Raw genomic sequence first — 25966 nt, forward strand, 5'->3', positions numbered from 1 at the left:
TAATAATAACACAACTTATTAACGGTAACTTTGTACAAAAATAAAGAAAGAGGAGGTAACATTTACGCAGAAACTAAACGGATTCGTGTGCAAAACTTTCCTTCAACGTGTCCTCCCATAGTCCTAAGAAGATATGCCAGAGGTAATTCGTCAGCTCACGTGGGTTCAACATGACGGGGCGCCGGCACACTTTGCACTCCATGCTACGAGCCGCACTGAAGTACAGCTTGGATGACAAAAGACTGGTCTCGGCGATTCTGTTTGATGGGCAGCTCGGTCGCCAGACACTACACAAACAGACTTCTTCTTCTGCAGGCTTGTGAGGAGTCCAGTTTGCAGAACACAGGTCGACGCTCACACGGAGCTGTTTGTTAGGACTGTCGGAGCCACGGAAGTGGCACACCAAACTCCCGAGAGTCTTAAACGGACGAGACACTGCATGATGCGTCGCTTTTCAGTCTGCAGCGATTATGGCGAGCGACAATTCGAACGTTTCCTGTATACGAAAAGTTTTGCGTTTCTTACGTCGTGGGCTATACACTGACACGACAGAGGGAACACAGTATGACAGAAGTGTACGAATTTCGTCTGAGACTAGTTGTGTTACTTTGTGATTTGCGTTGCACGTTTTTCTGTTTGCTCATTTTCACTTTTTCACTGTTTTGAAGTATTTTCACAGAAACGTAGGTATTGGGGTAACAAAGCAGCTCTCTAACGAGAAACCTGAAATGACTGGTGCTCTATTCGAAAATGCTCAGAAAAAGTCCCTGAACAAATTCCTTAATTCTGTCGATGGAATTCGGGTTCACCTTGCATATAAATTTAATTCTTTTGAGTCAACATTGAACTTGAGAATCAACCAGTGTAATGATCGCTCCAGCTAACAAATCCCAAAATAACAATGAAATGCGTGGACCGCTAGGTACGGCACCTCACTATAGCAGCTACTTTCTCGCAACCCCCGTAACTGTAAATAAACAGGCAGATGTATCTGTGTAGGAAGACGAGTGTGTTCTCAGAACACAAAGTCGTTGCAAAATGTTTTCAAAAATTTTCAGTGGTTTCAACTATTTGGTTATAGTTGGAGTCAGATGTCATAAGGACTGTCACACTCAACAAATGTCCACGAAACCCCTTAATCTGGCATTGATGTTGGTGGTTTATGATTGGTTTTATATGACACTCCTTTCTCCACCGCCACCTTCACAGTTAAAATGTCTTAAAGATAGCCATAGCAAGCCTGAATAAACCAAAAATTATGGATTTGGCGCCAACACCAGTCTTCTTAGATATTTTGTATATGTCCCCCCCACACACCCCACTCCGTTTATTAGGAGCTGTTTCAGTATCATATCTCCACACAATTCTTATCCGGGCAGCAAGATCGAATAGTGACATGTTTGGTTTTAAATGCTCCTAGCATTCTACAGATATGCCAAAATAAATCATCACACTTAACAACACATATATTCATTTTTAAATATGCCAATAATTTATGAATGATAGTGTACCGAAGCGATGGTTCGACCTACCACCAAATTCAGCTCAGAAAGCAATATTTTGAAATCATAAGAAACGCGCAGAAACCAGAGGAATAACATCAATATGATTAATATCAATGACACTTAGTTTCAGTTTTTTTTATTATTTTATTCGTATTTTAGATCCCGCGACACCGTGTGAGCAATAGCTGCTCAGTCGTGGAACGAGTCAGCATATAGTATACAGGAAGTTGATTAGAAGATTATAAACTAAATAATTAATAACGGGGAAAAATTGTGAGAAATCACACGAATAGACAACACGTTGCAAAGATAAGTTCTCAACTACTACGAGAAATTCCTGTACAGAACAGAAGTAGTTTGCCACAAGGAAACCTTTAAACTTAGCTTAAAATATCAATCACTTAATTTTTTCAGTTCTGATGGAACCCTAATGAAAATGGCACCTGGTGAATAGTCCATATCTTTCTATTCAATATTTAAGGAAGTGTTATCCGAGATTATATCGTTTTCACGTGTGGTGTTCACGGTATCAGCGTTGCAGTTTCCTCTGAATGAGTCAATACTGTCAACAGGAAAACCCATGATGGGATGCATGTCCAGTAAGGACAGAGGCAGAACTCGAAGACAACCGAACAATAATCTACACCAAGTTCGTGAACGGACGCTACAAGGTCAGTGTGAGAGCCCTCTTCTAAAATAAGAATGTTCTGGGTGCGTGCACATCTTTATCTCTAACGTAACATCTCAACAGAGTGAAGTTACGCAAAGGAAACAAGCCGTCGTGTGTCAGTGTCAGAGACAGCGGTGATCATTCTGGTACTGAAGAAAGCGTTCAGTTTCTCCATAAGACCTTGCCATGATACGTCTTCCCTCCACCCTCATTCCTAATAATTTAGAACTGTCCAGTTCACCGACTGTTTAACCAGTATGGATCAATGAAATATCGTTTTATGAGAGTTCAGTGTGGGAAACTCTATGCATTATGTTTTATTTTCTTGCGTTACAGTTAAACGTTAATCTGTGTTGTATGTTCAAATGGCCCTGCGCACTATGGGACTTAACATCTGAGGTCATCAGTCCCCTAGAACTACTTAAACCTAACTAACTTAAGGACATCACATACATCCATGCCCGAGGCAGGATCCGAACCTGCGACCGTAGCGGTCGCGAGGTTCCAGACTGAAGCGCCTAAAACCGCTCGGCCACACCGGCCGGCAATCTGTGTTGTAAAAGCACAATGTTTATATTGCCGACATCATTTATGGTACGTCCCCTGTCTGTCACAATAACACTAGTTGTCGTTTGTCGACAACGTCACCTGACTGCACTCCCTAAGTTGTTTGAATAACACCAGAGTCATCTGCAAAAAAAATATTTTTTTAATCGCTTGTCGCATCTGGTGCCGTGTTGCTGATGTCAGCAAGAAAAGCAACGGACCCAAAAGAGAATCCTGTGGGGCCCTCTACTTTATAAGACACCAGTTCAAATCTAGACTTCTTCCCTCTGTGTTGACACTGGAGGACAATCTTGTATTACCTACTTTCCAAATATGAGCTGAACCATTGTTAAACTATTTCAATGACACTGTCGCAGAAGCCCATTAGCACAGGAACCATGGTATAGCGGTTATCATACTAGACTGCTGCATGGAGGGTCGTGAGTTCAAAACTCACCTGGACTGCAAAATTTTAATTTCTATATTCGTTTAGAGTGCACTCTAGAAGTATCCACAAATGTCAACAATCATTATACTGGAATTTTCTGTAATTGCATATAACCGTATTGAAATTAGTGTTCGTCATTCATTTAATTACACCTTCTCCTACGTGACATTATTCTGGTGGAGACGCTGGGTATTGGAACTTGTGATAGCACACATTGTCGACGAAACAGTGGCTCCCATCAGGCCACGACAGAGCCACCGTTTACGTGGCGAGAAAGCCGAGATCGAGCCATATTCAACAGATCGATTTCTATCGGAGACAGAAGAAGAAGAGGGCGTTACGATGACAGCAACTGTGTGCCACCACATGATACCTCCTTCCGGGTTCGCTGGTGACTATGGCCAGGATCCGTACAAGTGGCTGAAGGTATATGAGTGTATAGCCATATTTAACAAATGGGATGACACCGAGTGTTTGGCTAACGTATTTTTCTACTTGGAGGGCACTTCCACGCAATGGTATGAGAACAACGAGGAGACGTTCACAAGCTGGGAAGTATTCCAGGCGGTACTGCGCAAGTATTTCGGCGACACACAACGACAGAAGTACAGGACACAGCGTCCAGGAGAAACTACAGCATCCTACATTCAAGACGTCTTGGAGCTGTGTAAAATAGTGGATCGTAGAATGAAAGAGGAAGATAAGGTTGCACATCTCATGAAGGGTGTTGCTGGGGACATGTATCAAGCCCTACTCCTGAAGGAGGTTTCGACAGCAGACAACTTCATAAAATGGTGCCAGTATATCGAGACAATGCATAAAAAAAGAGTTACACACAAGAAGTTTGAACGGCTTCCAAACGTGCAAATGGTTCAAATGGCTCTGAGCACTATGGGACTCAACTGCTGTGGTCATAAGTCCCCTAGAACTTAGAACTACTTAAACCTAACTAACCTAAGGACATCACACACATCCATGCCCGAGGCAGGATTCGAACCTGCGACCGTAGCGGTCGTGCGGTTCCAGACTGTAGCGCCTTTAACCGCTCGGCCACTCCGGCCGGCCACTTCCAAACGTCCTATCGATGTCTGTGATGGAGTAAGATGGAGTAACAAACTGATTTCACAAGTGTTCTTCGTCAGATAGTGAGAGAGGAAGTTCAGAAGGCACATGGATTGCACGGCGGGCAAAAAACCGAGATGCTTCAAGAGGCCATACGGGAGGTAGTGGAACAAACATTTAACCCAATCTATCGTCCTTCATTTCCCTTTAAAACGGTGAAAAAGTCGAGACCCAGGCGAAGTTACGTTCCTACAATGCCGCATGCGGAACCTGTTTGGGCACCAAGGAAGACTGACTTCCGGAGGACCCAGGATAACTAACCAGTATGTTACCACCACGGACGACCGGGACATGTGGTGCGCTACTGTCGAGAAAGGCGGCGGATAGTTGATGACGCCTGCGCCAGAAGACAGCAGACTGATCTTAGCCGACGCCAACTCCGGGACGACGAAGATGAACAAGAAGATGTGGGTGCAGGACGACGTAAGTCACCATCGTCGCAAGCTAGCCCCTGGAGAGGACGCTCCCCAACACGCCGATCAAGGTCTACACCGCCGTTTAGAAGCTCCAGCTGGTCACCTAACCGCCGCAACCTGGAAAACTAAAGGGTGCGACCTTCCTTCGAGGTGAGGCCGCCAAAGAGAGAAATCCTCCGCCGTCGATCACCACATAAATAATAGGAAACTACGTCGATATCTTCATGTATGGCCGACCAGCCCAAACTCTTGTGGACTCTGGAGTATCATATTCAGTCATTTCGGAGAAGTACCGTCGACAGCGGCAGAAAACCGTATTCATCGACAGCAAAACATCTCTGCTGAAGGTGGCTAATGGCAAATATGTCAAACCTACAGGAAGATGTCATTCGTGTGGGTATAAGTGGCCATACACAGCCCTTAGAATTCATCGTCTTACAAGAGTGTAGTCATGACGTCATTCTTGGATGGGACTTTTTGAAAGCTTCTCAGGCAATTATAGATTGTGGTTGCTCGAAGATTATGCTAGACGAGATGAGATACTGTGGACAGGAAGATGCGCATCCGAGTGTATGGAGACTATGTGTGCTGGATGAAGTGATCATTCCTGCAGTCAGCGCTAGAAAAGTAACTGTCATATGTCATGCCACGCATCAACCCATGGATCTTGAAGTGGAATGTAAGAGAAGCCTACCACTAAAGAATAACTTAGTCATCCCAGCCTCTGTCGTCTCGTTTAAGAACGGGATCGGTGAATTGTGGATAGTTAACTATTGCCGAGAACCGCAGATCCTTCGAAGACCCATGTGCGAAGCAAACGCTGAGCCAGTAATTGCAGAACAGCTGAGCGTGACAGAAACCTCCGATGCCGAGTCTGTGGGCGAAATTAGCGCTACCACTACGAGACAAAATCTTCTAGCTCGACCATCACCAGATCTCACTAAGGAACAACAGAATAAGCTACTTGCCATTCTTCAAGAGTTCTCGGAATGCTTCAATCCACAGGTGAAGAGCAAATTAGACAAATAGACAGTGAAGCAGTGGATTAGCACTGGAGACCTTCAACCAATATGCCAGAGAGCATACTGTGTGGCAGCAACGGAACGTCGAATAATTCGCAGAGAAAATGATGAAGAATGACATCATTCAGCCTTCGCAGAGCCCATGGTCGCCACTTGTGGTTCTTGTCAGGAAGAAGGATGGCAGTCGGCGCTTTTGTGTTGATTAATAAGATAACTAAAAAGGACGTTTACCCTCTTCCACGAATTTATGATACGCTAGATTGTATGAAGGGCGCTAAGTTTTTCTCAACCATGTACATGTACTTGGGATACTGGCAAATCGAAGAAGATGATGCTGACCGTGAGAAAACTGCATTCATCACCCCTGATCGCCTTATGAGTTTAAGGTAATGCCGTTTGGTTTGTGTAATGCACCAGCAACTTTTGAATGGATGATAGATAATCTTCTAAGTCACCTGAAGTGGACGATGTGTCTTTTTTATTTAGATGACATTATAGTGTTCTCAGAGACATTTGATGAACACACAAAAAGACTGAGGGCCCCCCAACAAGGGGGACTGAAACTTAATCCAAGAAACTATCTCAAGTATCTCTTTGGAGCAAAAGAAACCAAAATACTTGGACACCTTGTGTCAAACGAAGGTGTGAGGCCAGACCCAGAAAATGTGAGATCTATAACGGAATTTCCTCTTCCTAAAAGTATTAGAGATGTGAGAAGCTTCCTCGGATTATGTTCTTACTACCGCAGTTTTATCAAAGACTTTTGTATCAATGCCAGGCCACGCCAAGAGTTATTAAAATCTGTTGCTGAATTTATCTGGGGTGGTGCTCAACAAAATTCGTTCGATGTGCTGCGGAAAGCTCTGACGACTGACCCTGTACTTGGTCTGTATGATGAGAGAGCACCTACAGAACTACACGCAGTTGCCAGTGGGTATGGGGTCGGTGCTGTTCTGGTGCAAATTTCGGAGGGAAAAGAGAAGGTTATAGCCTATGCTTCCAGGACATTTACAAAAGCCGAGAGAAACTACTCACCTACAGAAAGAGAATGTCTTATTGTGATCTTGGCCATGTGCAGATTTCGACAATATCTCTGTGGAAGACCATTCAAAGTTGTTACAGACCATCATTCACTTTGTTGGTTGACAGGTCTTAAGGATCCAACAGGACGACTAGCCAAGTGGGCACTACGTCTTCAAGAGTATGACATTACCATAGTGAACAAAAGTTGAAGAAAACACCGAGATGCCGACTGTCTCTCAAGAAACCCTGTGCAGGACCATCAAGACTTTGATAAAGATAGTGACTGTCTCGCTGCACTCCAGGATCTCTCTGCTGAGCAGAAGAAGGACGCCAAGATATCTCAAATTATGCTTCCTTAAATCGGTCAGTGGATGTGAAAGGACAATTTAAGGTCGTTAATGGATTACTTTGCAAGAAAAACTTTGATCCGTTTGGAAAGAGGTGACTACTAGTGATTCCTAAACACATGTGCTTAGATCTTCTACAGAAATTCCAAGACACACCTGAGGCCGGACATTTAGGACTTATTAAGACATACGATAGGATCCGCAAGTGATTTTTCTGGCCAGGTTTATTTAGGAGTGTTCATCACTATGTGTCGCACTGTAGTGCCAGAGGAGAAAGACAGTCCCTCAGAAACCACCTGGCCGACTCATACCAATTCCTCCAGCCGAAACGCCTTTCCATCGTGTTGGGATTGACCTCCTAGGACGATTTCCAACGTCTGCTAGTGGCAATAGGTCAGTGTGCGATTTGCGGGAGGGGATGGGGGGGATTTCCCCCCCTCTGCATCAGACCATCTCCTCCTCTGGTTTTAGTTTATGCATCCCAACCTGGAATGTTTATTTCCCACGCACTGGAGTAAAACTTTACATATAATTTAAATTTGTGGAGCCGAACACTGAAAGTTTTTAATAAGTCTTACTATTAATACGTTTCAGTTTTCTATCATCAGAATAGGTACAACTTTTCACAAATGTGCCTCTACTTTTTGAATTCCCCTCGTATAACTGTACCCATATGTAGATGATTTTGTAAATAAGCTTTACCTGTAATGTACTTTTAAAGATATAAAAAGTGATGGCTTTTCTGATAGTGCATACGCGTCAATAGTGAGTTTCGGCATTAACATCTATTTATAAATAGCTGTTTAACCATGCGTAACGCCACGGTCCAAGCTAGTAACATATATAATTCTACTAACCCCCTAAGACAACTCCCCCCCCCCCACTGGTAAAAGCACAAATCGCACCCTGCAATAGATGGATTATTGTTTGCACTGATTATCTGACACGCTATGCCATTGCAAAAGCCGTGAAAACGGCCGAAGCATTCGAGGTAGCCAAATTCATCGTGGAAGTTGTATTAAGACACGGTGCCCTAAGGTCGTTACTTACGGATCGAGGGAAAGTTTTCCAATCGAATCTTGTGACAGAGATAAACCGTCGGTGCAAAATTACTCATCACATGACGATTGCCTACTATCCGCAAACTAACGGACTTACAGAACGCCTTAATAAGACCTTGGCCGACATGCTATCTGTGGTGTCACCGCCAGACACCACACTTGCTAGGTGGTAGCCTTTAAATCGGCCGCGGTACATTAGTATACGTCGGACCCGCGTGTCGCCACTGTCAGTGATTGCAGACCGAGCGCCACCATACGGCAGGTCAAGAGAGGCTTCCTAGCACTCGCCCCAGTTGTACAGCCGACTTTGCTAGCGATGCTACACTGACAAATACGCTCTCATTTGCCGAGACGATAGTTAGCATAGCCTTCAGCTTCGTCATTTGCTACGACCTAGCAAGGCGCCATTACCAATTTATATTGAGCTTCTCATTACTGTACCGTCAGACCGATGTTCTACAGTTATGGATTAAAGTTAAGTATTCCAGCAACAACGTACCTTATTGGCTATATTAATTACATTTAACTGTTCCAGACCTCACGCCAGTCTGCGTGTAATTAAACGCGTGCATTTCGGCCTCCTCTAGCAACACGGTGTTGGCTCTTCTGCCAACACAGCACTATCAATGTTCGTCAATGATGAGCAGAGCAACTGGGATGACGTTTGCCTACAACACCGCCAAACAAGACACCACAGGATTTACGCCGTTCTTTCTGGTGCATGGGCGTGAGGCGATTTCGACGATGGGCACTGTGTTTCCGTTACATCATGATGACGTGGATGACGACTACATCGGCCAGGTGTTAACCAGAGCTGAGGAAGCTCGGCAGTTAGCTCGACTCCGCACGCTGCAGGCTCAAGAAAACGATCGCCGAAGGTATGACGCGAGGCACCGCCCTGTTGTCTACCAGCCTGGTGACCTCGTTTGGATCTTCACTCCTGTTCGGAAGGTTGGTCCCTCTGAGAAGCTCCTCAGGCGCTACTTTGGATCTTATAAGGTTCTAAAACAGTTGTCTGATGTTACTTACACTCCTGGAAATGGAAAAAAGAACACATTGACACCGGTGTGTCAGACCCACCATACTTGCTCCGGACACTGCGAGAGGGCTGTACAAGCAATGATCACACGCACGGCACAGCGGACACACCAGGAACGGCGGTGTTGGCCGTCGAATGGCGCTAGCTGCGCAGCATTTGTGCACCGCCGCCGTCAGTGTCAGCCAGTTTGCCGTGGCATACGGAGCTCCATCGCAGTCTTTAACACTGGTAGCATGCCGCGACAGCGTGGACGTGAACCGTATGTGCAGTTGACGGACTTTGAGCGAGGGCATATAGTGGGCATGCGGGAGGCCGGGTGGACGTACCGCCGAATTGCTCAACACGTGGGGCGTGAGGTCTCCACAGTACATCGATGTTGTCGCCAGTGGTCGGCGGAAGGTGCACGTGCCCGTCGACCTGGGACCGGACCGCAGCGACGCACGGATGCACGCCAAGACCGTAGGATCCTACGCAGTGCCGTAGGGGACCGCACCGCCACTTCCCAGCAAATTAGGGACACTGTTGCTCCTGGGGTATCGGCGAGGACCATTCGCAACCGTCTCCATGAAGCTGGGCTACGGTCCCGCACCCCGTTAGGCCGTCTTCCGCTCACGCCCCAACATCGTGCAGCCCACCTCCAGTGGTGTCGCGACAGGCGTGAATGGAGGGACGAATGGCGACGTGTCGTCTTCAGCGATGAGAGTCGCTTCTGCCTTGGTGCCGATGATGGTCGTATGCGTGTTTGGCGCCGTGCAGGTGAGCGCCACAATCAGGACTGCATACGACCGAGGCACACAGGGCCAACACCCGGCATCATTGTGTGGGGAGCGATCTCCTACACTGGCCGTACACCACTGGTGATCGTCGAGGGGACACTGAATAGTGCACGGTACATCCAAACCGTCATCGAACCCATCGTTCTACCATTCCTAGACCGGCAAGGGAACGTGCTGTTCCAACAGGACAATGCACGTCCGCATGTATCCCGTGCCACCCAACGTGCTCTAGAAGTTGTAAGTCAACTACCCTGGCCAGCAAGATCTCCGGATCTGTCCCCCATTGAGCATGTTTGGGACTGGATGAAGCGTCGTCTCACGCGGTCTGCACGTCCAGCACGAACGCTGGTCCAACTGAGGCGCCAGGTGGAAATGGCATGGCAAGCCGTTCCACAGGACTACATCCAGCATCTCTACGATCGTCTCCATGGGAGAATAGCAGCCTGCATTGCTGCGAAAGGTGGATATACACTGTACTAGTGCCGACATTGTGCATGCTCTGTTGCCTGTGTCTATGTGCCTGTGGTTCTGTCAGTGTGATCATGTGATGTATCTGACCCCAGGAATGTGTCAATAAAGTTTCCCCTTCCTGGGACAATGAATTCACGGTGTTCTTATTTCAATTTCCAGGAGTGTATGAAGATTTCGACCCCGACCCAAGACGACGAAAGATCACAGATACGCTCTACGTCCTTCTAATGAAGCCCTATAAGGATCCTGCAACCCAGTGTAAATTCGAAGCTCCAGCGACAGGCAACAAGCGGAAAGGTGACGAAGAGCGTAGCGGCAAAGGAATTTCTAAGAAGATCACCGCGAGGGCCAGCATCAGTCATCGGGAGTCGGAGTATGCAGGACCGAGGACTCGTTCCTTGACTAGGAGGACGTAACACGGAGACGCTGTTCTCTTAACGAGGGAGCAATGTCGCAGAAGAAGCTGAGTAGCACAGTCACCGTGGTTATGATAGCAGACTGTTGTATGGAGGCTCGTGAGTTCAAAACTCCTCTGAACTGTAGAATTTTAATATCTGTATTCGGTTCGAGTACATTCTAGAAGTATCCACAAATGTCATTGTACTGGTATTTTCTGCAATTTTATATACACCATATGTGTTCTGGCCGGGAACAGTTCACTCCGCGCTCTTGTATGCGCAAGTGCTGAATAAACCTTCGTTAAGTGAAGTTAGTGTTATTCATTCATCTAATTACACCTTCTTCTACGTGACAATACTATTAAGTTCCAACTTATGCACAAGTATTGTATGGTCCATACGAGCGAATGCATTTGCTAAACACACAGAAAAGAATAAACTTCATTTTCTGTCACTACCCCTCTCCTGAAGTTAAAATGCAGGTCGAGCAGCAAATTTTGTCTACTGTGATTTGCCTCTACTCTCCTACACATTGCACTAGCAAAAACTTACTAATAAACAAGTATCAGTAAAATGTAACTACACTCCTGGAAATTGAAATAAGAACACCGTGCATTCATTGTCCCAGGAAGGGGAAACTTTATTGACACATTCCTGGGGTCAGATACATCACATGATCACACTGACAGAACCACAGGCACATAGACACAGGCAACAGAGCATGCACAATGTCGGCACTAGTACAGTGTATATCCACCTTTCGCAGCAATGCAGGCTGCTATTCTCCCATGGAGACGATCGTAGAGATGCTGGATGTAGTCCTGTGGAACGGCTTGCCATGCCATTTCCACCTGGCGCCTCAGTTGGACCAGCGTTCGTGCTGGACGTGCAGACCGCGTGAGACGACGCTTCATCCAGTCCCAAACATGCTCAATGGGGGACAGATCCGGAGATCTTGCTGGCCAGGGTAGTTGACTTACACCTTCTAGAGCACGTCGGGTGGCACGGGATACATGCGGACGTGCATTGTCCTGTTGGAACAGCAAGTTCCCTTGCCGGTCTAGGAATGGTAGAACGATGGGTTCGATGACGGTTTGGATGTACCGTGCACTATTCAGTGTCCCCTCGACGATCACCAGTGGTGTACGGCCAGTGTAGGAGATCGCTCACCACACCATGATGCCGGGTGTTGGCCCTGTGTGCCTCGGTCGTATGCAGTCCTGATTGTGGCGCTCACCTGCACGGCGCCAAACACGCATACGACCATCATTGGCACCAAGGCAGAAGCGACTCTCATCGCTGAAGACGACACGTCTCCATTCGTCCCTCCATTCACGCCTGTCGCGACACCACTGGAGGCGGGCTGCACGATGTTGGGGCGTGAGCGGAAGACGGCCTAACGGTGTGCGGGACCGTAGCCCAGCTTCATGGAGACGGTTGCGAATGGTCCTCGCCGATACCCCAGGAGCAACAGTGTCCCTAATTTGCTGGGAAGTGGCGGTGCGGTCCCCTACGGCACTGCGTAGGATCCTACGGTCTTGGCGTGCATCCGTGCGTCGCTGCGGTCCGGTCCCAGGTCGACGGGCACGTGCACCTTCCGCCGACCACTGGCGACAACATCGATGTACTGTGGAGACCTCACGCCCCACGTGTTGAGAAATTCGGCGGTACGTCCACCCGGCCTCCCGCAAGCCCACTATACGCCCTCGCTCAAAGTCCGTCAACTGCACATACGGTTCACGTCCACGCTGTCGCGGCATGCTACCAGTGTTAAAGACTGCGATGGAGCTCCGTATGCCACGGCAAACTGGCTGACACTGACGGCGGCGGTGCACAAATGCTGCGCAGCTAGCGCCATTCGACGGCCAACACCGCCGTTCCTGGTGTGTCCGCTGTGCCGTGCGTGTGATCATTGCTTGCACAGCCCTCTCGCAGTGTCCGGAGCAAGTATGGAGGGTCTGACACACCGGTGTCAATGTGTTCTTTTTTCCATTTCCAGGAGTGTATTAGAGAAGAGTAATAAATAGACTTTCGTAATAATTGCATTGTTCTCTTTTATTGAATCATAATGATTCTTTTCCCGTGAATAATAATGTTAATGACACAAAATCTGTTTCTGTTTCAGGTAAGAGATCCGGCTGCCTTGGCCACTCTGACAATCGTTCCGCCTGAGACATCACACCAGGTACTGACCGCCGCTCATTTTCTACTATAGCCCTTTTTATGATAAGGATTATTTGGAAGTATAGAGTATTTTGGAAGGACTTCCCTAATGATGCACCAGCGTGCTAGATTTTGTGCCCAGTGGTGGGCTTTCAGCTTTTGAATACGTTTCACTCTTAACGTGTTAAAAAAAGGAGTGTATTGTGTTGGTGTTGTACACATCGGCCAAAAATAGTACGTTTTCCGGTGCATTGCTCCATTTACAAATACTATGGTTCCTTCCGTGTACTGGTACAAAACAAATATACTTTATTTGTTCAGCCATGGAGCGAAATACTCATTCCCTGTGCATAGTGACACTTACCAAAAACCTAATTTCAATACTTTGAACGGTGTATGTGAAAATTATCCATGTTACGTGAGAAACTCAATATATTCATATTATTCAAGTTATTTGGTTGATACTCTAATCCGTCAAGGTTTGCCAGCTCTACGTGGAATAAAAAATAACACTTGACACTCAAAAATGTGCCTTCGAGGCCATTACGGTAATTTATTATTGGCTTTTCTGGGTCAGGTCTTAACAGAGATTATTTATCATTGTCTCTTAAATGTGTGAAAAGTCAGTGACTGTGATGAGTGCAGCTTTGTACCTTTTTATTATGAATATGGAAATTAAAAAGAAAGATACGAGATAAAACCCGGTGCTTTTCCATAAGCCAGTGCTTTCTAGAACCACCAAACGCAACGTCAGTTTTGAGTTCCCCCTTACACTGACAAATGATTGTCACCAGTGCCTCCTACTGTCACTCGAGAAGTAGTTTGGATTTGACTCCGGAGCAAAGAACACAGCCTGGTTGTGAACAATTGCACGACGTCACTTCTATCATCCGAGCCAACCAAGTCTGTTTCACCACCTGATCTGGAATCGTCTACCACCACATCAATTACTACCGCACGCCCACTGTTATGTTACGTCACCACCGAAAAAGTGCAACTTTTAGAAATAACACAAAAATTAAAAATCATACATGTTCTCGACAGCAACGCGGTGTCCGAAACATCTATTTCATTCGTCTTGGGCAATCAAACAAAAACGGGAAAAATTGGAGTCAACTGAAAAAGTGAGATGGTACACCGCTTGCGTAGACAGCCTTCCCTGTGAATGGTGAGCAACTCAAAAATTAAGTACTCCTTTTCCGTGCGAACGCCAGTCCGCGGTCAGGGCGCCAGTCACCGCTAAGTGTGTGTGATTGCCGATGAGTTTACTTCAGCTGAGAAGAAAGGAAGAGAGATTCCTGATTAATGGCAGCATATCACAAGCCGGAGTATAAGGTGAATGACTGAAAATTGTAGATCAGAATGGTTGGGTGATTATTTGATCCCTGATTCTCCTCAACATACGTACGTGTAGCGTCTGAACTTGAACGCCATCTCGCATAGAGAGAGACGTAAAGCTGCAGGACATTTACCGCTGAAGTACTGAAAAAATTGTGACTGCAGGAAGTAAACAACCTATCCTTTATGCTGCATCTCTGAATTCCGCAAGGAGAAGGCTATATTCATTTGCTACCGTCCGGAACATGAAGTAAGGCCGGCGGCGGTGGTCTCGCGGTTCTAGGCGCGCAGTCCGGAACCGTGCGACTGCTACGGTCGCAGGTTCGAATTCTGCCTCGGGCATGGATGTGTGTGATGTCCTTAGGTTAGTTAGGTTTAAGTAGTTCTAAGTTCTAGGGGACTGATGACCACAGCAGTTGAGTCCCATAGTGCTCAGAGCCATTTGAACCATTTTTTGAACATGAAGTAAGGAGAGAACGCCAGTACATCATTCATCAATCTCTGTACTGCAGAGAGTATTGCTCCAAATATAGACCTATAAATAAATCCAAATATAGACCTATAAATAAATCCGAAGTCTAACACGTTTTACGTGCAATAACTTCTTTTGTTCTTTTAGAACGTGTAGCTGAATTATGTTAATGAAAATACACACCATTCCGAAAGATACCGTTTCTATCTTCATCGACTTATTGAATAATGTTTTTACAGAAATGAGAATCATATAAGAATGTTACCTATAAACAGGTATATTCGATTAAACAGAGAAAATAAAACCGAAGAACATTATTATTAAAATAACTTACCGGTATTATTTCCTGCAGTTTCAAAAGAAAAACTAACTACGTACTTGTCTACCGAAACAAACAACTAATCTCATGTTAGGAAACTAAATGTTGTTGGTAACGCCTGCATATTTGTGCAATTCAGAAATTTTAACAAAACATGAATATTAATTTGGTTTCATTTTTTCATCTGACGAACCTGCTTAGATAGGTTGTTGTTGTTGTTGTTGTAGTCTTCAGGCCTGAGAGTGGTTTTATGCAGCTCTCCATGCTACTCTATCCTGTGCAAGCTTCTTCATCTCCCAGTACCTACTGCAACCTACATCCTTCTGAATCTGCTTAGTGTATTCATCTCTTGGTCTCCCTCTGCGATTTTTACCCTCCACTCTGGCCTCCAGTACTAAATTGGTGATCCCTCGATGCCTCAAAATATGCCCCACCAACCGATCCCTACTCCTAGTCAAGTTGTGCCACAAATTTCTCTTCTCTCCAGCCGGCCGATGTGGCCGAGCGGCTCTAGGGCTCTAGGCGCTACAGTCTGGAACCGCTTGACCGCTACGGTCGCAGGTTCGGATCCTGCCTCGGGTATGGATGTGATCTCTGTACGGACACTATACAAAGTCCTTGTCAGTGCTTGTGACGATCTTAAATAGTACGCATTTATGTTCTCCAAAAATGTATACAATTAATTGGCTCTGAGCACTATGAGACTTAACAGGTGTGGTCATCAGTCCCCTAGAACATAGAACTACTTAAACCTAACTAACCTAAGGACAACACACACATCCATGCCCGAGGCAGGAGTCGAACCTGCGAACGTAGAGGTCGCGCGGGTCCAGACTGAAGTGCCTAGAACCGCTCGGCCACCCCGGCCGGCTATACAATTAATTCCATTTGAGGTTTATGTAATCTCATTTCTTTGATTACGTTGTATTGTATGGTATCAGTATTTGCATTTGTCTTTATTACTTGTCACCAGGTCATCTGATGATAGGCTACGCTCGAAACGCGTCATTAGCACAATAAAGGATTCAATACCAATCGGATCTGCATCACTTATGCGACTTAGCAGCATTTTTAAATTCACTTTCATAGTTACTGTTATTATGGTCGCACTCCTCTACTAGCACTTCAGCTCCGATTTACAATCCTATTTTTGTGTTAGTTGATTAGCAAACACTCGGTATGCAACAAGCAAGAGACTGACCAAGGCGAAACTTGGACACTGAGTGTCATAGAACGAAACGAGGTCTCCGGGTGTCTGATCAAAACTGCAGGTGGATAAGCAACTCTGGCGAAGAGAAATTGATCTGGGAACACTTACGACGATTGGAACATGGATATCTCAGTGTAGAAACAGTTAAAGAGAAATGACGAGCTATTTAATCTCCTCAGTTCTTGCGTAGCGCATATTCTACATCCAAATTTTATTTTTTTCTATGTCTTGGAATAAACTAAACTCATTGTGTCTGATTCTAGCATATACTTTACACCAAGTACTTTCAGTTCGTCACTTGGTTTCGTTTTAGCGTGCTCTCAGTAGGTGATCTACTTTACTAAAAATTTTTTACAGTAGTTTCAGAATGTCTTTGAGAAATAAAGGTAATTTGTTTGGTTTTTATTAATTTCGGACTAGAATGTGTTTTGAATGTGTTTTTATATGTTAACATAGCGTTGATGATACCGGCGCCAACTAACCACTACGAGTACCTGAAGCGAGGCCTACGCGGAAAGCCGCGCGTGCGCAGTGTCGCAAACAATAAGTAACCAGACAGTTTGATTGAAATGTTGGAGACTGGCTGCACACTTTCAATTACCAAACTGCAATAATCCGAAATAGTACACTAGTTTAAAAGTCGCGTAAGCCAGTATTACCGCTAAAACTAATTTCAGATGACTTCCTGATTTTTCTGGAGTCCATATACCAGCAATCTCCAATACAGTGTCCTTAGAATTACTAAAATTGTTTTCAGAAATTAAAAGCCCTTTACATTAATAATCTTTTAGGTTGGGTATCATAGATGCTTGCACATTGGTGAGTCAGAAGTTCTAAATATCTGGATGTAAATGTTGGGAATGGCTTTATGCGATTTAAGTACAACTTTATTCCTTTGACTGTAAGTGGACACAGACCCTATCGCTTTTGTATTTGTCCGTTCCTTGGCATGGCTAACTTTCTGATAAGTACTTTTATTCTTTTGTATACAGTGAAGCGCCTGAATGTGCCAATTTAATTTGCGAAACCGGCCGTGTTCTCCAATAAAGAATTGTTTAACAATTGCAGTCGTCTTGTGTATTCTAATCGTGGAATGTTTCGGATGTGATTGCCCTACATATAAAATAGTGTATATCGATTGAAGGCTGGATCTGAGTGATCGGCGTAGTGGGAAAAGGAGTACATTTAATGAAATCATGCATAAATAAATGAACAAAATAAACACAGAAAACATTCGCTTGGGGTAGGTATCTTGGCGAAGTACGTAGAGACACATCTAACTGACTACACGCTATTCTCTGTGAGGGTCAGATAATGGTTCAAATGGCTCTGAGTACTATGGGACTTAACTTCTAAGGTCATCAGTCCCCTAGAACTTAGAACTACTTAAACCTAACTAACCTAAGGACACCACACACATCCATGCCCGAGGCAGGATTCGAACCTGCGACCGTAGCGGTCGCGCGGTTCCAGACTGTAGCGCCTTTAACCGCTTGGCCACCACGGCCGGCGCGGTCAGATAATGACCAATCAGTTACGTGTAATACGTTTTCCCCTCGCCTCACGGGAGTTGGCGGCTCCATGTAACACAGTTATAAGCGACTGCACCCTCAGCCGAGTCAAGGGTTGGTGGTAAACACGAATCCGAGCTGGTACGGAGGCTTAATCGCCATTTAGCCACTTGACATTGTTTTCCGCTACAGATGTTCTTCCTTGAGACGAGCCCTTCGTACGCGTCTTCCGGCTTAAAATCCTCACCCATTGCACCAACAAAACGACGCAGTGATTCGGTGGTTCGGTGGATGTCCGACAAAAAATCCCAAAGCATTTCGTTGAATCGTCCATCCGTTCTAGAATTTTTTGCTATTGACGCTTTCTTCACATCCGACAACGATTTGTTTATGTGAGAAATACCAGTCTCCTCCGTGGTTCAGAGTATGCCCTGAACGTTCTTCACGAGGATGGACAAAAATAAGGAAACACCAAAAACGCAAAATATTACCATGCCCAATACGTTGTAGCACGTGGGGGCCCAGAACTGATATACTACCTGTGACCGTTTAGAACTTTCATTTTTCGCGAGTTCATGAGAGAGATTCTATTTTGATTCGTCGTCCACGCCACATGCACATTCCCATACAACCCGTACGGTCGCGGCACTACCGCTGAATTTTGTATCAGCGCAACTGAGACGGACGAAACAAAAAAAAAAAAAATTATCCAGTTTCCTCACTACTGAACAGTTGCGAACCTACCATCCCGGGACGGCATGCCTCGGATAAGCAGTATGTGACACTAGTCAGATGAATCTCATGTAGACTCGAATAAAACACAGATGTTGTGATCTTCAAAATTACGTACAAATAAAGCACCCCTATTAAGAACTAGTGATAGTTCTGAATTGGGTAGCAAAGAGCACTTAGAACGTTAATCTTGAATACAAGAGTGAACCCAGCAGACATTGCTAAAATAGCTGTATAGTGGAGATAAAGTGGATAATGCAGGGAACAGGCATTAGCTGACCGGCAGTGTGTCCAACTGGCTACGTAACTTAAGGGGACATGCTCGTGAAAATGACCAAAAATTTGAGAAGGATTTCTTGGTCTATAGAAAAGAGCATTTCATTCCGATTTCAAAAATGTGTAATTTATGGGTATTATCATTTTCCGTTCATCCTAAAATTGAGATTGAATGTAATGTTGCACAGGGGCCACGCCCATCTGTCAGTTTGAAGTGCGTCAGAATACGTGATCCATGATTTTGTTCTTCCATTTCTTCCGTCGTTAGTTATGGATCGTTAACACAGGTGTATTCTAGAGGACATTGACTCCCGGAACCAAATTACAGGCATGTCTAGAAGGCTATGGTTCGAATGTAAACAAAGATCTGAGAATATATGATTTCGGAATTTCATACGCGTGTGGATTTGTAGTCAGAGTGTGTTGTTTTGTTTCTGTGTGTGTGTTTCCTGCGCTACCAGTGCCGAGAGTAAAGAAATTTAGCACCAAACGAAAGTTTCGCGGCAACCAGTTCCAAACACAACCAAAGAATACACATCAGTTGCTTCAAAAGTCGCCCGCAGAAACTATGTACTTAGGCACTGCTTCTAGAAGTAAACTTTCGCTTTCTGAAATGTTATTGTGAACCTAAATATGCTGTCAAGACTTTTGAAGAGTGCTGTGAAATGTAAGTTCTGCAGTTTTGAAGACAGTATTGGCGTTTCTGAGGACATTTCAGCAAGGAAGTCCTTTCAAGTCGGTTAGTGATTGCCTGTAACTCGTGTAAGATGCACAGTGATACTATGACATCGCCAGTAACTAATAGTCGACATTACAGTGTAAATATTCAGCTTGCTTACGCAATGCGATGTTTTGGAAGGGGAAGGAGAGCTGCCCAAACTTTTTGTGCAGTGATGGATTTGCCTTCACCTCCACTGAGGTTTGACAGCTACAATAAATTAATACATAATGCTTTATGTGGCGTAATTGGACATTCCATGAAAAGATCAGCAGAAGAAGTAGTAGCCTGACTGAGAATACAGACATTGTAGCAGCATTTGACGGATCTTGGCAGAAGAGAGGTCATACTTCTCTGAATGGGGTTGTAACTGCCACATTTATTGAAACTGGTAAGATACTAGATTATGATTGTCTAACAAAGAACTGCCAGAGTTGTTCAAGTAAATTTATTGGCATCCATGTTTGTGTAAATAACTTTGATGGGCCAAGTGGAAACAATGTAAACGAAAGGAGTTCTAAACATTTTTAGAAGATCAGAGGTCAGTTGTGGTGTGAGGTATGTAGGCTACCTTGGGGATGGAGACTGTAAAGGACACACTACTGTTGTTAATGACAGACCATATGGGGACACTTTGATAGAAAATCTTGAATACGTTGGGCATGTACAAAAAGGAATGGGAGTTCGTCTGAGAAAATTATGTAAAGACTTCAATGGAAAAAAACTGTCAGACTGAAAACGCATAGGTGGTCCAGGTCGTCTTACAAAAAGTGAAACTGATTCTTTGACTCAATATTATGGACTAGCAATAAGGAGAAATTTGGGAGATTTGGAGAACATGAGACGAGCAGTTTGGGCAACATGGTTTCACAGAGTGTCAACAGATGAAACCCCACAGCATGGTTTGTGTCCAAAAGGGGAAGCTTCATGGTGCAAGTACTGGTTGAGCAATGCTACAGGCATACAACATACCCTCAAGCACTCCTTGCCACTTACTGTAATAGAGGCAATTAGGCCTATATATAGGGATCTGGCATATAAAAATCTACTTAGGAAATGTATGCATGGTCTGTCTCAGAATACAAATGAAAGCTTCAACAGCTGTATATGAGAGAGAATACCCAAAACTGTATTTGTTGGGCAGATAGTGCTGAAGACTGGTGTAATGGATGAAACAATAACATTCAATGATGGTGCAATTTCAAGGATCAGTGCTATGAAGAAACTGAACACCCAGACGCGAAGGAATATGGCTTCAGCTCTAACTGCTATTGATAAGCAGCGGGTAACCGAAGCAGAGACAGCTGCAGAAGCTGCTACCAAGGAATCAAGGATGAAGAAAAGAATGAAGAGAAAGAGTATGGAGGATAAGAAAACAGGAGGACAACTGGAGTATGCAGCTGGAATGTTCTAAACGAGCTTAGTGGTAAGTTAATAAATCTGTAAACCTTCTTTTGCGATTCACCGAAAACTTGAATTTTCATCATTCAAGTACAATTTTCTCCTAAATGACTGAAGTTAAACTCACAAAAATTGGTACAGATATTTAGAATGATCTCCTCTACCTTCCCTGCGTACTATTTCTTGAAAAATTTATAACATGATGATGATGTCAGTGATGTTTGAGCTACAGTTTTAAGTATTTTTGTTGTAGTAAAATAAATTACTTGTCTTTTTCACAGATTTGCATCAGGGAAGGAAATTGGAGGCTTAAAACACTTATGTGAATTGTCTGTACTCTGACACTTTTTCCAAGCTGTGCACTCCGTGGTTCCAAAGAAAATGGTACCGCAGTGAAGGAGAGTTCGGTTTTTTATACTATTATAAATATTGTGTCAGTACCAAAATATAATAATTATCTCAATGATTTTTTGGGAAATGCTTTGACTAATGATCCTAATCGTGTGTAAGAATTTTGGGCTCTCTCTCATTTATAGATCAGTTGCACTATGAGCGTGAAGATAATGCTAAAAATGCAGCCAGTTCAGGGGCATGTCGCCTTAACTGGCAAGCAACTACCGCATCAGGTGCGCGTGCCAAACAAAACATTCGTATCTGTATACAGTTTCTCAGTTCCAGAAATACACTTATTTGAATTAAAGTAGCTGTTCCAATATTTCTTGCTAACCACAGTCTCAAATTATTTTAGCTTCCTGCCTTAGTTACCTGCTTCTTTTTTTTATTTTGTTCTCCCTTTTCCGCTCTTGTTTTTTGTCCTTCTCATCGTAAATCATATTTTATATTATAGTTAGGACAAGTGAGGTAATTATCATCAACTGCCATGTAGAACTATTACTTGTTACGAAAAAGTAAGTTTTTACATTGTTCAGTGCAAGTTGTCTCGTCCAATATCAGGGAAAGTCTGACAGACCGAATGTAGTTCTGGAATGCAAGCGAACAACTAAATAAAAATTCATTAGAAATTCTTTCAGACCGACTCCTTCAGAGAGACTGTGAAAAAAATAATTTGTCAACCACTTATTATTTTCTGTGGTCTAACGGATAAGGGGGTTCCAAACCCAAACGTAAAAGACCGAAAACGTGTTACACTGGAGATACAAGAGATGTCTTCTACGTGGCCGTGATCAGAAATTGTAGCGTGAGGAATTCCACAAGACGTTCTTCCACTCCTGTAGATGTTGAAACGAACATACAGACTAAAACAGAATACTTCTGTCCTGCTTTGTAGCTTGCTCAAATAACGCAAAATGAATTAGTTGTAGAACAAATACTGCCTGAATAATATATATATATATATATATATATATATATATATATATATATATATATATATATATATATATATATATATATATATATAGGGTGGTCCATTGATCGTGACCAGAACAAATATCTCACGAAATAAGCGTCAAACGAAAAAACTACATACAACGACACTTGTCTGACTTGAAGGGGGAGACAAGATGAAGCTATGGTTGGCGCTGCCGTAGGTCAAACGGATATCAACTGAGTTTTTTTAAATAGGAACCCCCATTTTTATTACATATTCGTATAGTACGTAAATAAATATGAATGTTTTAGTTGCACCACTTTTTTCTCTTTGTGATAGACGGTGCTGTAATAGTCACAAACATATGACTCACAATTTTAGACGAACAGTTCGTAACAGGTAGGTTCTTTAAATTAAAATACAGAACGTACGTACGTTTGAACATTTCATTTCGGTTGTTCCAATGTGATACATGTACCTTTGTGAACTTATCATTTCTGAGAACGCATGCTGTTACAGCGTGATTACCTGTAAATACCACATTAACGCAATAAATGCTCAAAATGATGTGCGTCAACCTCAATGCATTTGGCAATACATGTAACGACATTCCTCTCAACAGCGAGTAGTTCGTCTTCCGTAATGTTCGCATATGCATTGACAATGCGCTGACGCATGTTGTCAGGCGTTGTCGGTGGATCACGATAGCAAATATCCTTGAACTTTCCCCACAGAAAGAAATCCGGCGACGTCAGATTCGGTGAAAGTGCGGGCCATGGTACGGTGCTTCGACGACCAATCCACCTGTCATGAAATATGCTATTCAATACCGCTTCAACCACACGCGAGCTATGTGCTGGACATCCATCATGTTGGAAGTACACCGCCATTCTGTCATGCAGTGAAACATCTTGTAGAACATCACGTAGGAAACCAGGATACATGGCACCATTTAGATTGCCATAGATAAAATGGGGAACAATTATCCTTCCTCCCATAATGCCGCACCATACATTAACCCGCCAAGGTCACTGATGTTCCACTTGTCGCAGCCATCGTCGATTTTCCGTTGCCCAATAGCTGTATATTATGCCAGTTTGCGTTACCGCTGTTGGTGAATGACGCTTCGTCGCTAAATAGAACGCTTGCAAAAAATCTGTCATCGTCCCTTAATTTCTCTTGTGCCCAGTGGCAGAACTGTACACGACGTTCAAAGTCGTCGCCATGCAATTCCTTGTGCATGGAAATATGGTACGGGTGCAATCGATGTTGATGTAGCATTCTCAACACCGACGTTTTTGACATTCCAGATTCTCGTGGAAATTGTCTGCTACTGATGTGCGGATTAGCGGCGACAGCAGCTGAAACACCTACTTGGGCATTATCATTTGTTGCTGGTCGTGGTTGACGTTACACATGTGGCTGAACATTTCCTGTTTCCTTAAATAACGTAACTATCCGGCGAACGCTCCGGACACTTGGATGATGTCGCCCAGGATACCGAGCAGCATACCACACGCCCGTTGGGCATTTTGATCACAATAGCCATACATCAACACGATATCGACCTTTTCCGCAGTTGGTAAACGGTACATTTTAACACGGGTAATGTATCACGAAACAAATACCGTCCGCACTTGCGGAATGTTACGTGATACCACATACTTATACGTTTGTGACTATTACAAAGCGAAAAAAGTGCTCCAACTAAAACATTCATATTTCTTTTCGTACTAAACGAATATGTAATAAAAAATGGGTGTTTCTATTTAAAAAAACTCAGTTGATATCCGTTTGACCTATGGCAGCGCCATTTAGTGGGCCAACCACAGCGCCATCTGGTTTCCCCCTTCATGCTACACGAGTTTCGTTCTTTCCAGTTTTTTCGTTTGATGCTTATTTCGTGAGATATTTGGCCTGTTCACGATCAATGGAGTGCTCCATTTATATATATATATATATATATATATATATATATATATATATATATATATATATATATATATATATATATATATATATATATATATATATCACAAATATTAGTCAAAATCTGTCAGGGTTTTCAATATTTTTAGTGTGTTTTAGTAAATATTTTATTCAATTTAACTCTAAATGCATTGTTCTCAGTGTCTTCATCTTACAGAATGGCTGCTTTCTGCAAAATCTCACCGGATATACCCGTCTGGTGCTAAGAAGAGTATATTTTCTTTTTATTTCACACTCCCGTACTTGCTTTACTCGGTCCTTATTGCCCTACCTTTCTAGATGATCTTTCAGCCTCTCGTAATTTTTGTTTGCCGCAATAGCAGTACGTAAATCTGGCGTGAACTTCGAGCGAGTCCACAGGAAACGGTTAAATACGTTTTACTTCTGTAGTATTTTACGCTGTGGTCGCAACACGTTTTCATTTTTAAAGTTTCCATGGCGGCTCTTTTATTTTGCTGTACGTCTGGGAAACAAGCTTTTAATTATTGATGAAGGAAGAAAGAGTGCCATTTTGGTCCCGTCTACGATGATGATGTAGAGGAGGAATACAGGTTTTGTTTGCGAAAGCGTAGGGAATCAAATTGGTCATGCCCTTTCAAGGAAACATCCCTGCGATTCCCTGGATCGATTCAGAAAATTGATGGAGAACCTAAATCTGGCTAGCCAGACGGCTGTTTGAACCGGAGTCCCCCCAAATACCAGACTCATGTGGTGACTATTCCACCACATCGTTCAGTTTGATTATCGGTAGTCAGATGGCTTTGCCTCGTGAAATTCTATCGTTGTTGATTAATGTGCCATTTTAGTGAAAGCTTTCCGTTCACGTACGGTATTCGAGGACAAACATAGAATTCTGTACCGCTTAGCTTCCTGAAAAACGCAGAATAAAAACTTTAGTGCTGCTGCGCTAAAACGGCCAGCGATATAAGAAAGCACTGGGCGTGAGTTATGCGCGCTCTAAATCAGATTTTGCTCCACGGCCGCTGCTTATTAACTGAGTGCAAGCGGGCCGTTAATCAGGAGCGAGCAGGCTGGGAGCGCAGTGTCCTCCGCACATCGACAGCAGCGGCAGAAAGGAAGGCGGGCGGCCGCCAGATACCGCCGTATCTCGCCGCGCCATTCACACTCCGACACTCTGTATCGGAATTAACGAGGGCGAATTTATCACTTCGTTTCCTCCGTACTGCGGCAAACATCGCAGCTCTGACACTACCAAAAGCACCATTTAAGTCGCACATCACTGTGAGTCCGAAACTGTTCGTGTCTCACGTGTTGCACCAAAAGTGATGCGACAGTGGTTACGACCTTGCGCTAATAGTCGAGAAGAGTGGTGCTTAAATCTACGCTTAAATCTCTTGCATCGAGCGAGGTGGCGCAGTGGTTAGCAAAAAAAAAAAAAATGGTTCAAATGGTTCTGAGCACTATGGGACTTAACTTCTGAGGTCATCAGTCCCCTAGAACTTAGAACTACTTAAACCTAACTAACCTAAGGACACCACTCACATCCATGCCCGGGGCAGGATTCGAACCTGCGACCGTAGCGGTCGCGCGGCTCCAGACTGTAGCGCCTAGAACCGCTCGGCCACCCCGGCCGGCGCAGTGGTTAGCACACTGGACTCGCATTCGGGAAGACGACGGTTCATACGGGCGTCCGACCATCTTC

Source organism: Schistocerca nitens, chromosome 6, assembly GCF_023898315.1.
Source record: "Schistocerca nitens isolate TAMUIC-IGC-003100 chromosome 6, iqSchNite1.1, whole genome shotgun sequence".
Taxonomy (NCBI): Eukaryota; Metazoa; Arthropoda; class Insecta; order Orthoptera; family Acrididae; genus Schistocerca; species Schistocerca nitens.